General features: G+C 46.4%; 1 long non-coding RNA gene across 1 annotated transcript; it reads right to left on the bottom strand.

Annotated features, from left to right (window-relative positions):
- Positions 1 to 1,034: 1,034 nt before the first annotated feature.
- On the bottom strand, positions 1,035 to 15,047 carry LOC135973091 (uncharacterized). The gene is made up of 3 exons (XR_010589796.1): positions 14,727 to 15,047; positions 10,063 to 10,188; positions 1,035 to 1,579 (listed from the first exon to the last, which is right to left on the bottom strand). It is a non-coding gene; the product is annotated as an uncharacterized LOC135973091 (long non-coding RNA).
- Positions 15,048 to 16,272: the final 1,225 nt, after the last annotated feature.

The raw sequence follows: 16,272 nt of genomic DNA, 5'->3' as shown, positions 1-16,272 counted from the left end.
ATCTGAAAGATAACGTGGATTTATCCATCCCCTCTCAGCAAGGCCAGCATTTGAGCACACAAGGCTCTGTTTCTGCTGCAGCCACTGATGCAACTGTCCACACTAAAGGTGTAACACGGCCCTGGGGGGGGGGGGGTCACTGGTGGTCGGGATCAAACCTAGGACCACCAGATCTGAAAGCATGAGACATTACTGCCTGAGCTAAAAAATTCAGTCCTTAGCCATGGATGTAGCAGGCTCCTCAACCACCAGATTTGGGCCAGAGTTCCACACTGTATGAATTATCACCACTTGGCTATACACCAGCAGATGACAAAATAACCTCATCCACTTTAATTCACGCCTGTTGCTATTGTTGGTGCCAGACTTGCACCGAAATAACAAAAGATGTGTGGTGATTTCTGTGCCAATCTGTGTGTAGACAAGCTCTTAGACACTGTAGGGAGAGTTTGGTGGAATCTAGGTGAGGTAGAAGGAGAATAGAACAAAATAAAAAATTCAGGTAAGACATATTAGCTCATACCAGCCCATTTTGACCTCTGTTCATCCTCACAGTATGTTAGGGGTTTTTGAATGACTATATTTTAGTGCTTTAATGTATATGCTGCCACATCATGGTTATTATTGTTTGTATTAAAGTAATTCAACAGAGATCTCAACTGAAATGAGGGTTACATTATCCTGGGACTGCATAAATGCATAATAAAAGAAAATCCCTGCCCCAATGAGTTTATAATCTACATATGAGTCAGAAAAGTGGGGGACGGGAAACTGAAACACAGAGAGATGAAGTGACTTGCAGGTCAGTGGCAGAGCCAGAAGTAGAGCTTAGGTTTCCTGTATGTGTCAGGCCAGTTTCCTATCCTCTGGACCCAACTGTCTCTCTCTAGATACCGCAGGACTGACTTGAATGCATTTACAATCGCATTCCTAATGCTGCAACAGCTGAGTTTTTTGTACAGAATTTTCCTTTATTTTAAAAAAAAAAAAGGCATTGATGATTACCCTGAAACAGATGCTTCTCAGGAGTTTATTTCAAAGTGTGATGCGAGATTCCATTGTGTAGGCTATGACTGTCAATAGATACATTTAAGATGTAAGAAAGTACTAAAAACTACAGGCAAAAAAAATCTAATGATCTGTACAGTTCCTTCCTACTAGAGACAGCCCCTGCACTTTATGCATGTTAACAAGAAGGATTCACAGAGCACTCTGGAAAGATCACCAAGAACACAGACAAGGAACAATGGGATTTCAGCACACTCCGATGCCCCCAGTCTCTGGCCAGCTCCACATACCTGACACTTGTCCAATTGGTCTCATGTCCCGGGGCAAACAAGTAACTCTGTGGAGGGCATATCCTGTGATTGTGCATTCTGGGAGTCCTTTATTTTATTAAAACACTTGAAGATGTGGGAATCCACCAGGGCTGCAAGCGTCTGATTCATCTTCCTCTTGGTCCATTCGGGAAGGATGTGGAGCAGCAGCTCAGTCGTGAAAGTCAGCCCGATGATAGCCGCACACTTCACTACCAGCTGCTCCGAAGAGCTCATGTTGTCTAACTCAGCCAGTGCGATGCCTACCGAAAACAAGTCATTCAGTAAATCATCACTTCTCCATGCTGGGTGCTCCTGAGAGACCAAGACAATAAGATTACAGTGGTTAGCTTTGCGTTGGGAGTGAGAGGAGGATGGATGTCCTGTCTGGATCCTGTCCTTTTTACCCTACAAATGAACTGACCTGAGGAAGCTAACACGTCAATTATCTCTTTTGAAAGCTGCCTTCACCAGCAACTTCTGATAATGGGCAGTCACAGGGAATTCACACACTGGATTTTTGTACTGACCATGAGTTGATCCAGGAGCCACCATAACTGCTCAGTACCTTGATTTGACTGTAGAATTTATTAGGAGGGCTGTGTTTATATTAATTCTTAATAGTTTGTCATTTAAATGAGACTTAAAGCGGCTTCCCAGAACAGCATCAGAACTCTGCTGCACCGAGCTAGAGTGCCAACTACTGGACTCAAGGCCTGGCATGACTCCAAGAGCAGACCAGGGATTCAAGGATTAGATTGGGCCAAAAAGAGGGGAGAACCTTTTACAGTACAAACACCAGAAGAATGCCTGTTAAGCAGACTGTAGTGAGACTGAGTGGCCTCCCTCAAAGCTGGAGAGCAAGGGACCACTACACTCCCTCTAGTGGGCAGGGCTAAATCTGCCACTCCCCCCTCACCAGAAGTCCTGAGGGCGGGACAGAAAGTATAAAAGGAGAACCCCAGAGCTCAGTTGGGGCTGGAACACTGGAGGGAGCAGCAGATGTATTTTAAAGAATCCTTATTGAGGTTGCAGGAAAAAAAATCCCAATGTGTAGAAAGAATAGTAAATACGGCAGGAGACCAGCTTGGCTTAACAGTGAAATCCTTGCTGATCTTAAACGCAAAAAAGAAGCATACAAGTAGTGGAAGATTGGACAAATGACCAGGGAGAAGTATAAAAATATTGGCATGCAGGAGTGAAATCAGGAAGGCCAAATCACACTTGCAGTTGCAGCTAGCAAGAGATGTTAAGAGTAATAAGAAGGGTTTCTTCAGGTATGTTAGCAACAAGAAGAAAGTCAAGGAAAGTGTGGGCCCCTTACTGAATGAGGGAGGCAACCTAGTGACAGAGGATGTGGAAAAAGCTAATGTACTCAATGCTTTCTTTGCCTCTGTCTTCATGAACAAGGTCAGCTCCCAGACTGCTGCACTGGGCAGCACAGTATGGGGAGGAGGTGACCAGCCTCTGTGGAGAAAGAAGTGGTTTGGTTCAGGACTATTTAGAAAAACTGGACGAGCACAAGTCCACAGGGCCAGATGCACTGCATCCAAGGGTGCTAAAGGAGTTGGCGGATGTGATTGCAGAGCCATTGGCCATTATCTTTAAAAATCCATGGTGATCGGAGGAGGTCCCAGATGACTGGAAAAAGGCTAATGTAGTGCCCATCTTTAAAAAAGGGAAAAAGGAGGATCCGGGAAACTACAGGCCAGTCAGCCTCACCTCAGTCCCTGGAAAAATCATGGAGCAGGTCCTCAAGAAATCAATTCTGAAGCTCTTAGAGGAGAGGAAAGTGATCAGGAACAATCAGCATGGATTCACCAAGGGCAAGTCATGCCTCAGTAACCTAATTGCCTTCTATGAGGAGAAAACTGGATCTATGGATGAGGGGAAAGCAGTGGATGTGTTATTCTTTGACTTTAGCAAAGCTTTTGATACAGTCTCCCACAGTATTCTTGCCGGCAAGTTAAAGAAGTATGGGCTAAATGAATGGACTATAAGGTGGATAGAAAGCTGGCTAGATCATCGGGTTCAACGGGTAGTGATCAATGGCTCCATGTCTAGTTGGCAGCTGGTTTCAAGCAGAGTGACCCAAGGTTGGTCCTGGGGCCGGTTTTGTTCAATATCTGCATTAATGATCTGGAGGATGGCGTGGACTGCTCTCTCAGCAAGTTTGCAGATGACACTAAACTGGGAGGAGTGGTAGATACGCTGGAGGGTAGGGATAGGATATAGAGGGACCTAGACAAATTAGAGGATTGGGCCAAAAGAAACCTGATGAGGTTAAACAAGGACAAGTGCAGAGTCCTGCACTTAGGATGCAAGAATCCCATTCACTGTTACAGACTATGGACCGAATGGCTAGGAAGCAGTTCTGCAGAAAAGGACCTAGGGGTTACAGTGGACGAGAAGCTGGATATGAGTCAACAGTGTGCCCTTGTTGCCAAGAAGGCTAACGGCATTTTGGGCTGTATAAGTAGGGGCATTGCCAGCAGATCGAGGGACGTGATCATTCCTCTCTATTCGACATTGGTGAGGCCTCATCTGGAGTACTGTGTCCAGTTTTGGGCCCCACACTACAAGAAGGATGTGAAAAAATTGGAAAGAGTCCAGAGGAAGGCAACAAAAATTATTAGGGGGCTGGAGCACATGACTTATGAGGAAAGGCTGAGGGAACTGGGATTGTTTAGTCTGCAGAAGAGAAGAATGAGGGGGGATTTGATAGCTGCTTTCAACTACCAACCTGAAAGGGGGTTCCAAAGAGGATGGATCTAGACTGTTCTCAGTGGTATCAGATGAGAGAACAAGGAGTAATGGTCTCAAGTTGCAGTGGGGGAGGTTTAGGTTGGATATTAGGAAAAACTTTTTCACTGGGAGGGTGGTGAAGCACTAGAATGGGTTACCTAGGGAAGTGGTGGAATCTCCTTCCTTAGAGGTTTTTAAGGATTTGTGAAGAACAAATCATGTCAAACCAATCTGATAGCTTTCTTTGATAGGATAACGAGCCTTGTGGATAAGGGTGAAGCGGTGGATGTGGTATACCTAGACTTTAGTAAGGCATTTGATACGGTCTCGCATGATATTCTTATCGATAAACTAGGCAAATACAATTTAGATGGGGCTACTATAAGGTGGGTGCATAACTGGCTGGATAACCGTACTCAGAGAGTTGTTATTAATGGTTCCCAATCCTGCTGGAAAGGCGTAACGAGTGGGGTACCGCAGGGGTCTGTTTTGGGACCGGCTCTGTTCAATATCTTCATCAACGACTTAGATATTGGCATAGAAAGTACGCTTATTAAGTTTGCGGATGATACCAAACTGGGAGGGATTGCAACTACTTTGGAGGACAGGGTCATAATTCAAAATGATCTGGACAAATTGGAGAAATGGTCTGAGTTAAACAGGATGAAGTTTAACAAAGACAAATGCAAAGTGCTCCACTTGGGAAGGAAAAATCAATTTCACACATACAGAATGGGAAAAGACTGTCTAGGAAGGAGTACGGCAGAAAGGGATCTAGGGGTTATAGTGGACCACAAGCTAAATATGAGTCAACAGTGTGATGCTGTTGCAAAAAAAGCAAACATGATTCTGGGATGTATTAACAGGTGTGTTGTGAGCAAGACACGAGAAGTCATTCTTCCGCTCTACTCTGCTCTGGTTAGGCCTCAGCTGGAGTATTGTGTCCAGTTCTGGGCGCCGCATTTTAAAAAAGATGTGGAGAAATTGGAAAGGGTCCAAAGAAGAGCAACAGGAATGATTAAAGGTCTTGAGAACATGACCTATGAAGGAAGGCTGAAAGAATTGGGTTTGTTTAGTTTGGAAAAGAGAAGACTGAGAGGGGACATGATAGCAGTTTACAGGTATCTAAAAGGGTGTCATAAGGAGGAGGGAGAGAACTTGTTCACCTTAGCCTCTAAGGATAGAACCAGAAACAATGGGTTTAAACTGCAGCAAGGGAGATTTAGGTTGGACATTAGGAAAAAGTTCCTAACTGTCAGGGTGGTTAAACACTGGAATAAATTGCCTAGGGAGGTTGTGGAATCTCCGTCTCTGGAGATATTTAAGAGTAGGTTAGATAAATGTCTATCAGGGATGGTCTAGACAGTATTTGGTCCTGCCATGCGGGCAGGGGACTGGACTCGATGACCTCTCGAGGTCCCTTCCAGTCCTATAATCTATGAATCTATGAATCTATAAAGGTCAGGCTTGACAAAGCCCTGGCTGGGATGATTTAGTTGGAAATTGGTCCTGCTTTGAGTAGGGGGTTGGATGATCTACTGAGGTCCCTTCCAACCCTGATATTCTATGATTCTATTTCTCTTCTAGGGAGCTGGAATATCAACATGATCCTAGACTAGCAGGGCAGTCCTTAGGCATAGGAGGCTACTTAGGGCACCTGAAAATTTAGGGCACCACTGGGTCTTAGTGTCCCCCTCCTGCCTCTTCCTATCCCTGTTCTGACCCTTCCTGCAGGCTCCCATAGCTGGCTGCTGCAGCCTGGTGACTCTTACTCCGTAAGGGATCTAGTAACTTAAAAGTGAAAAAGTCTTCCACCCTACCAGACCTATTAGCACAACACTGAAACTGTTAAAGAGCCATTCAAGTGGTAATGAACCCATTTAACAGGCATTTGCCAACCCCTAGGTATATATTGTCAGTTTCTGAATTTGCTGACAAAACCAGTTGTGCATTACTGTAATATTTACTCAGAACATGTTAGTCTACAGGACCTTAGTTTAAAATGTGCTTTAAAAATATTTCATTAGTGAGTTGGTGAAGATTCATAGATTCTAGGACTGGAAGGGACCTCGAGAGGTCATCGAGTCCAGTCCCCTGCCCTCATGGCAGGACCAAATACTGTCTAGACCATCCCTGATAGACATTTATCTAACCTACTCTTAAATATCTCCAGAGATGGAGATTCCACAACCTCCCTAGGCAATTTATTCCAGTGTTTAACCACCCTGACAGTTAGGAACTTTTTCCTAATGTCCACCCTAAATCTCCCTTGCTGCAGTTTAAGCCCATTGCTTCTCGTTCTATCCTTAGAGGCTAAGGTGAACAAGTTTTCTCCCTCCTCCTTATGACACCCTTTTAGATACCTGAAAACTGCTATCATGTCCCCTCTCAGTCTTCTCTTTTCCAAACTAAACAAACCCAATTCTTTCAGCCTTCCTTCATAGGTCATGTTCTCAAGACCTTTAATCATTCTTGTTGCGCTTCTCTGGACCCTCTCCAATTTCTCCACATCTTTCTTGAAATGCGATGCCCAGAACTGGACACAATACTCCAGTTGAGGCCTAACCAGTGCAGAGTAGAGTGGAAGAATGACTTCTCATGTCTTGCTCACAACACACCTGTTAATACATCCCAGAATCATGTTTGCTTTTTTTGCAACAGCATCACACTGTTGACTCATATTTAGCTTGTGGTCCACTATAACCCCTAGATCCCTTTCTGCCGTACTCCTTCCTAGACAGTCTCTTTCCATTGTATGTGTGAAACTGATTTTTCCTTCCTAAGTGGAGCACTTTGCATTTGTCTTTGTTAAACTTCATCCTGTTTACCTCAGACCATTTCTCCAATTTGTCCAGATCATTTTGAATTATGACCCTGTCCTCCAAAGCAGTTGCAATCCCTCCCAGTTTGGTATCATCTGCAAACTTAATAAGCGTACTTTCTATGCCAATATCTAAGTCGTTAATGAAGATATTGAACAGAGCCGGTCCCAAAATAGACCCCTGCGGAACCCCACTTGTTATGCCTTTCCAGCAGGATTGGGAACCATTAATAACAACTCTCTGAGTACGGTTATCCAGCCAGTTATGCACCCACCTTATAGTAGCCCCATCTAAATTGTATTTGCCTAGTTTATCGATAAGAATATCATGCAAGACCATATCAAATGCCTTACTAAAGTCTAGGTATACCACAGCCACAGCTTCTCCCTTATCCACAAGACTCGTTATCCTATCAAAGAAAGCTATCAGATTGGTTTGACACGATTTGTTCTTTACAGATCCATGCTGGCTATTCCCTATCACCTTACCACCTTCCAAGTGTTTGCAGATGATATCTTTAAGATTATAAAATCACATCTCTAAAAAAATCCTTGCATAGATTTTTAGACACACAATCATCTTCAGCCTTAAATGCTTGGATCTTCAGACATAGTTTTTTAAATAAATCCTTCAAAAGACCACCCTTATCTAAAATACACATTTTAATTTTAATTACTATAGTAAAAAAACTTGCTTCCAAAATCTTCCTGTCCATCCCTTTCTCCCTTCATATGCCCCCCCCCATTGAAGAGAGCCCTTAAAGGGACAACACTCCTTTCCTTCCAGATAGCTGAACAAAGAGTTTCCCTTTACTTCTGACTATATGATGAACTAGTTTTAAGAGAACCCTTCAGCAAAATCAGTACTTATATAACATCCTTTGTTATGCCTAAAATCTTTGGAAACATATATTTTAAAGTTGGTGAAATTTCATAAGCATGTCTATTGTTATGGAGATCACACAAAGTAAATTAGTGTTCCCTTTTTCTAAAAGCAATGAACATTGTTATGAACACACTAAAGCTCTGTGACTGATTAATTTAAAATAATATTTTTGTTTCAGTGAGTTAAATATGCAGTAATCTGGAATGATTACTTTATGAAGGCTTAAGAGTACATTTAAAATATAAAATCAGCTTAGAAATACTGATTAAGAAAATGTAAAACAGAGAAGAGTTGCATCATGTATTCCATACTTAATGTTGTATTCAGCAAGACAGCTGACTCGCCCTTACTACAAAGTTTTTGCAAATAAATCTCTGACAAACTTCAGGGCATATCAAAAAACCTGTGACTGACATTTTTTTATTTCCAAGTTTAGTGCTTTTAATTAGGTACCTTCTGCATGTCCAGTCTTCACCATCTGGCATGCAGTGGAAAACATGCCCCATTTTCTTTAGAAAGAAATTGCAGAAGAGTGTTTTTTTCAAATATCATTTGCTTCATTTGGGTTCAGGGGTTTGGCTGGAAGGGGGTGAGCACGATGGGGGAGGGAAGAGAGGAGGGAGACAATGGGGAGAGGGTAGGGCCTGGGTGGAGTGGGGCGGGGCCTGGAGCAGAGCAGGAGTGGAGTATGGGTGAGGCCACAGGCAGAAGAGGTGGGCTGGGGAGCTAGCCTCCCCAAGGGGCAGCTTCACCCACTGCCCATGACAGGAGGTAAGAGCGGGTTGGCTCCTGCACACCCAGTGCGCACTGCAGTCTCCTTAGGCAGGGGCTGTATTCACAGAGCCGAATGTGCCAGCACCACGCATTCTGTGTGAGGGAGAGGGTAAGGGGGTCTCTGCGGGGAACTGTGACTCTCCACCACCGTGAGGCAGGCCCTGGGGCCGGTATCTTTTGCTGCCTCGTCCCTAACCTCCCCCCCACCCCCGGGCTGCCATCGGGCATAGGGGCACCAGTTTAATAATACTGCATAGGGCCCCTTAAATCCTAAGGACGGCCCTGCAGACTAGGCCCTGAGTGGAGCTGCGCCCTGCGGTCGGAGGAGACAGACGAGAATCCCCAAGGATTCCCCGCCACCAGGGCCAGCTTTAGGCCAATTCCCCGGAATCGGGCCCCGCGGGTAAGAGGGCCCCGCACCCGCGCCTAAGATGGCCCCGTGCTTTAGGCTCACACGGTGGTGGTCTGCTCTGGCGGCATTTTGGCAGCGGGGGGTCCTTCAGTGCCGCAGAAGATGCGGAGTGGACCCCTCCGCCACCGAAGACCCGGACCGCGGAATTGGGCCCTGCAGGTCCTAAAGCCGGCCCTTACTCCCACCGTTAGGGCCCTGGGCTGGGACCCAGTGGAGTAGGGTGGGCCCAGGTCTCCCTATCCACTGCTGCCAACCCCACCCCTGGTAGGGTGACCAGACAGCAAGTGTGAAAAACCGGGACGGGGATAATAGGAGCCTATATAAGAAAAAGCCTCAAAAATCGGGACTGTCCCTATAAAATTGGGACATCTGGTCATCCTAACCCCTGGGGTGGCAGTCTACCCACCTTAGCAGTGGCGGCTCCAGACAGCAGCGCACCAAGCACATGCCTGGGGCAGCAAGCCACGGGGGGCGCCCTGCCGGTCCCTGCGAGGGCGGCAGTCAGGCAGCCTTCGGCGGCTTGCCTGTGGGAGGGCCGCCGGTCCCGTGGATTCGGCGACAATTCGGCGGCGGGTATGCCAAAGCCGCGGGACCGGCGGACCTCCCGCAGGCAAGTCGCCGAAGGCAGCCTGCCTGCCGTGCTTGGGGCGGCAAAAAAGCTAGAGCCGCCCCTGCACCTTAGGCCGGATGGTCTGCGCTTGCCTGCTTTTGCTCTGCCCCAGCCAGGAGGTTGTGGGCTATAGACTGTTAATTGCTGTCTGCTCCAGTCAGGAGGTTGTGGGCCATAGACTGCCTGTGCTCTACCCTCCCCCTCTCCTTCTCCCGGGCCAGAACTTCCCCATAGACTATTGATTACTACCTGCCTGTAGTGAGGCCAGGTGGCCTCCATCCCCACTTGAGAGTGAGGAACCACTACACATACTTCTTGCCTAATTGGAAGGTCTGGCCTATTCTGCAGAGCTCAGACTCGTGCTTCTCCGCTTTGCTCCAAAGTTCAGACCTGCGCTGTCTGCCGCATTCAAGCTCCCAGGCCCTCTTTAACTGCTGCCCTTAAGGAACAGAAACATTGTGTCCCCACTGGCGGGAGACATCAGGATCAGACCCTCACCTTTTAAGGTAGGGGGCAGCATAATATTTTACAACTTAACATTCTGGCGAATGGTGCAAATGTACAATTCATTGTCTGAGCTGGAAAGCGATTCCGTTTTGGAGGGGATGACCTTGATGGCATTGGCTGCACGGAGAGAAAGAGGAGAAAAAACAATTACAAGAACTCACATTTTAATTTGTTTGCTTTTTAAATCTATCCAAAGCAAAACAATACTTGACAAGATCTAATGGGAACAGCCATTATAACCATTTGGGTGTGAGAATAAACTCTATCACCCAGAATGCAAAACAGGTTCCATTGCATTTCTACTTAATCACAACATTCCGAGGCTGGCTCTTCTGGGGGCCAAATCTTTGGTGTCGCCTAGATTTCCCAGACTAAATCAGATCAATGGCCTATCTTAGGAGGAAACCGTAACTCTTCTTCCCTTATGGAAATTTGGCACTAATATATGGGGAAGTACTAGCCTAATCCCAGGAAGTAAATGGCTGGTTTATGGCCTGCAGGAGCTGGGCTGCTATTTTTCTCTTCCCCCTTATTTATTTAGGAAGTTTTAAAAGGCTTACAGAATCATTGCCATGGAATTATTATCATTTTGTTTTTGATATTTACAACAGCTTTTATTTAAAGAAACATTATACAATATAATCATCAAATCTCTGTTTAACCGGGTGTTACCTTTGCACTATGCAAGACGTTTTGTTTCTGGTGATTGTATTATTCTGATTACCCATTTATCAAGCCAGGCATGTCCATCAAATGTTAATAATCAAAAACATGGACAGATGTGCTGGGTTTGTTTTTGTTTTCAGGCAAATGTATTTTGTCTGAATATTGAACAACATATCTAAGAATCTATCCGCTACATTTCTCATATCTTAGCTAGTATAACTGCAAGTGATACCATTCCCATAAATATCAAAATCTTTTGGTTGGAAAATATTTGTCACCATAATATCTTGTATCAATTAGTCCACAGATTAACTGTGTGGTGAGTAAGAAAGTGTTTCCTTTAATGTTTTAAATATGTTGCTTTTTCATTTCACTGGGTGTCAGCATATTCTATTATGGAAAACTATAACTATTCACTATTAGAGGGGTAGCACATGGAGGAAACCTTTTAAGGTTGCTAACAAATTGCATTATAACCTTTTTTCAGTGACTTATAACTTTGTTAGGCATTAAGCTTTGGGACTGAAATTTTCCATGCTTGGTCTCTGCCTCAGATTTGGTTTTTTGAAAAGTTAAGACTTAAAATGGTTCAGCAGTTTTGTTAACGTTAAAAAAATGCATATTTTCCACCTGCCCTCTTTTTGAGCAGCTTTAGTGTCCCAAAGATTTGGAGCAGGAATAGAAATTTCTCAGGGACAAATAGCATCCAAGAGTTCTAACTCAGTCCCATGCTTTAATCACTCAACCTCACTCCCCTCCCAGAGACAGGAATGGAACCCTGCAACCCAGCATTCTACTGCTGAACGTACACCACTTACCCTCTCTGCTGCCTCCCCTGGCCCCAGTCTTGCCTCCTTTCCTAGCCTGTTCAGCTACTCTTTCCATTCCCCTCAGCACATCTCCCCTTTGCCCCTTGCACCCTCCTTCCTTCCCTGAATTCCAGCAGCCAGTGCCAGGCCGACAAACATTCCCAGAAAGATGAGAACTGCCTGGGAGGGTGAATCACTATACACTATACAATGGGCTGTGGCATTTAAGAACATAAGAACCTGTCTTGCAACAGTGGCCAATGCCAGGTGCTTCAGAGGGAATGAACAGACCAGGTTACCAAGTGATGATGAGTTAATGACAAGTAGCTTACTGAAAAGGCCTTCCCACTCATCATCTACTTCTTCCTCCTCCTCCCAAAAATGGAAGATGAGCATGTTCTTTAAATGGAGGTTCCGCAGCAACTCCTCGCAGTAAAATGGGATTCCATGGCCTAACTCTCACCCTCCCATTCCCACCACCACCACCACCACCCTCTTTGACTACCTGTTGTAACATACAGTCTCAGTGTTTTTAGGGCAGGGACACTGGAGCCCTCATCCTGACTGGCACCCTTAGATGTTACTATAATATAAATAAATGCCAAGATTTTCAAAAATGGGAGCCTAAAGTAAGACTCTTAAATCCATATTTGGGCACTTAAATAAATTGCCTGATTATTTCAAAAGTGCTGAGCACCCAGCAGCTCCCATTGACATCACCCATACAACTTTAATTGTGCATACGCACTATGATTCAATCTTTAATTAATTACTGTCCTCCTCTCCCCCACGGGACTTCTTGCTTCAGTCAATGCACACAATGGAATCTAGGATCCTATGGTTACACCAGTGTGGGGGTCACATAGGAGTCCTTGGAGTTATTTTAAGGGTCCCTTCTACAGTACTTATACAAAACCAGGAGGAGGGTAAGGAGATTCGCTTAGGCACATACAGCAGTTAGGCATCTAACTTCCGGTTGCTCTTTTGAAAATCTCTCCATTTTATACCAGGCTTTTGATTTGCAATGTTTTAAACAGGCTCGGCCAATATCTGTTGACCAGTTGCTATGACATTTGCGGCCTCTCAGCCACTTGAATTGCAAAGATTCAAAATGTCAGTAAAGCTTCCTTTGGCAAAATATCCCCCAAGTCCGCTCATTACCTGATGTTTCATCGATTCACAGATTCTAAGGCCAGAAGAAACCACTGTGATCAGCTAGTCTCACCGCCAGTATAATACAGTCCACAGAATTTCCCTGAAATAATTCCTGTTGAAACTAGAGCATATCTTTTAGAAAAAACATCCAGTGTTTTCGTACCATGCTTAGCTTTAGTATCTTAGCAAATATGGAAACAGTACTGGCATGGCCATCTGCATGACAGTAGTAAAATGGAAAAACCAATAAGGATAACATTTTAAAATGCACTGTGCAGGTTTTTTTTTAGTTGATTGCTTTTAGCTGCAAGCAGGTATCAAATAAGGTTTAATGAATTTTTAGCCTTGCAATTTGAATGGGTGAAAGGGCAACCTGGAGATAGACGTTCGCTAAGTCTGTTTATAAAACTGGAGATGGAAGCCTAGTACAGACTGGGTTTTACCTAAGCAAAAAGGGAACTGCTGATACAACGCTGAGGACTCTCAGCAGGTCACAAATGGATATAGAAATAGGCATAAAGAGTCTAGAACTGGAAGGAGTTGCCCAAATTTGAGGTACTGGCAGCTGTGTTCAGCTGGCTGGAATAATGAAGATAGATGGGTGGGTAAGTCACCACCTGCCCCCTGTGGGACATGTTGAGAAGAGGTGTAGGAGCCACTGGCACTTGATGGCTGGGGGGGTTACTCCAGAAAGCTTATGCTTTACTTTGATGATTTTACCTTTGTTTGTGGGCTCTGGGAATTACTCTGAGGACATCCAGGCTTCACCCAGACTTTGGGCCCCATCACTGGACCAACTGGATCCCAGACTGCCTAGGGGATGGGAGACTGAAGATTTCTGTTGGTTTCTTCTCCCTCACCTGTCCCCGCTGCCTGATTCTACGCTCCTCCTCAGCTTCCATCCAACCAACTCTGAGGCTGACTGAACCACATTGCACCATCATGACACCCTCTCAAGCTCTGCAAGCCAGACATGCCACCACTGAACCTGTCTGAAGCTGCCCTGCCTGCATTGATTCCTGGGACAACCCCAGACAGAAAACCGCATTTCCCCAACCTTTGCTGCCTCACCTTCCCTCCCCCTCCTGTGCCAACCCCTTTGCCTAAAGAGCTGGAATAATCTCTGACCATGTTGACCTGAAACCCAGCAGCAAACCTAGCCTTTCTTTCCTTTCCCCAAAGGGGTAGGCCCTTTAATATCAGCAAAGAATTCTGACCACCTTCCCTCTAAAGGACTCTGATAAACACTCCAGTCAGACTAGTTCCAAGGCAGAGCCACTTCCCTGTCAGAGCTCAAACAGCTCAGACTGTATTTTCCCTCTTTGCGTTGAGTGAGTAGTTGAAGGAATTTTGACAGGGCAGTTGCTGTACTAAGGTGCACTCACACCTGACTGCTGAATGGTGGGGCGGGAAACAAAGGTCAAGTTAACATCTTAGCCTTCTGCGCTCACCACTCTTCACCACAACAGAGGGGATGGATGGTACCACCTTAACTCTCTGCCTAGGAGCAAACTGATCAAGAGATCCCCCAAGCAACTGCCCTGGGATGTATTTGCAAACCAGAACATTAGAAGGCAGTGACAAGCCAAGAGCTATATGTTAATAACAATAATATCTGGACTTTCTATAGTGCTTTTCATCAGTGTTTTTTCAGAGGCAGTATAATCAGCTTCATTATACAGATGGGGAAACTGAGGGACAGAGAAACAATGTGATCTGCCCAAGGTCACCCAGTAAGACAGTGATAGAGCCAGGAATAAACCTCAGTCCCAATCCAGTGCTCTATCCACTAGGCTACAGTGAATCTTTGCCAAGCCCTAGATGGAACAGCATACAGTTAGGACCAACCCTGTTTTACTGGGTGCTAGGCTATTGGGCTGTTTTGACCCTGCTTTCATGGACCCTACAGAGTCAGTCACTTGACCATGAGCCATTTGGTTCCTCCTTTATGGACCTGCTCCCCTCTGTTTTGCAGAGAAAGGTTGGTTTGCAGCTAAGAGCACAGATCAGGTGCCTATCACTTACATTTCTAGCTCCCGGGAGATGCTGACCACCCCAAGGTCCTGGCAGGCTTTTTGCAGGATCACAGAGGGTTTTAGCTCCCGCAGCTGAACGTGGGTGGTCTTTGTGCTGTTAATGATGTTTGCAGCAGAGACACAAGGCGGCCGTGCTTGGTGGCTGGGAGGAGATAGAGACATGACCGTAAACACTGGGATGCTGGAGAGCAAGTTGTCCAGAAATTCCCATGATGCAGGATCAATGAAGTGGCAAAATGACAAAAATGAGAATGTTTTTCTCCACTACCTAAAAAAGGGCAAAAAATCGCCTGAATAAGGTGTTGCTTCAGTTACGTATATCTTGCCTTCAGGCCAGGGCCAGAGGTGTCATACCCCCACCCCCATGACTGCTACTCCAACCTATGGGGTGGAAGAGCAGCTGCAGCTCCTTTGTGTTGGTTAGATAGGATATGGGGATCTGCACAGTAGCGTAGCTAGGGGGGTGCAGGGGAAGCAGCCGCTTCCCCTCAGCACATTTTTCAAAAGTGGCGCCTGCCGGGCCGGCGCTGGGCTCCTGCAGGCAAGGGGGGGCAGCATGGCCGGAGGAGCCATTGGGGGGGTGGGCGCGGAGGAGCGAAGGGGCCGGCTCCTCGGCCATTGCGCCCCATGCTCAGCACGGCCCCAACATCGCCGCAGCCGCCTCCTGCGGCGGCTCAGGGCTCAGCGGCCGAGCGCTCCCCGCCCCTGGATGCGGCAGCAGCAGCATCTCCTAGCAGCAGCTCGCAGCCCATTATACAGTGCAAAGAGAGGCAGGGATGGGAGAGGGGACAAGAAGCCCCAACACGTCTAATGTCCCAAGCGCCTCCCGGACGCGATCGGGGGACAAATATCAGGAAGCAGCAACAGGCTTCTTCTCCGGGTCCAGTGCTGGGCTGCCAAGCACACCCGCCTGGGCCAAGGGAAGCAGGAAGCTGCCGGAGAGAGGTGGGGATCTGCCCGCCTGCCAGCTGCTGCCCACCCCACTGCTCCGCTCCCCCACAGCCCCCGGGAGAAGCGAGCAGCGCCCGGCACCCCTTCCCCGCGCCTGCAGCCTCCAGTCTGGCCTCGGGGCAGGGGAGCTTATCCCACTTCATTCATGCATGTGTAAGAGGGCTGTGTCCCTGCACACCATGGGCAATGTCACCCAAGATGATTACACTCTTTTGGAAAGGGGGGTTATTTATGTTTTTCCACTCTGGGAGTGTAGTCCCTGTATTTTGGGAGGAGATCCAAGCTTTGGGACAAAGCGTGAGCCAGTTTCATGGAGAATCCATCCCATAATCTGAATCTGAGAAGGGCCAGAAAGTGCACTCGGTGGTACAGAAAGACATAGTTCCTGCCCTCTAACTTTAGACATCACACAGTGAGTGCAGGTAACAGGAATTAGGATTGAGGAGGGATATAGAGGATAAGGACATAAGGAAAATGACCGGAGTACACCATATTCCCAGCCTGCTAACCAGCTCCTCATTAGCAGAACCTGCAAGTCCAGTGCAGTCTGGGGAATCATTTCTCTCCATTTCACAATAAAGAGA

This window comes from Chrysemys picta, chromosome 8 (genome assembly GCF_011386835.1).
Source record: "Chrysemys picta bellii isolate R12L10 chromosome 8, ASM1138683v2, whole genome shotgun sequence".
In the NCBI taxonomy this organism is placed as follows: Eukaryota; Metazoa; Chordata; order Testudines; family Emydidae; genus Chrysemys; species Chrysemys picta.
The sequence above is the reverse complement of the archived record's forward strand: the minus strand, read 5'-3'. Positions and strand labels throughout refer to the sequence as shown.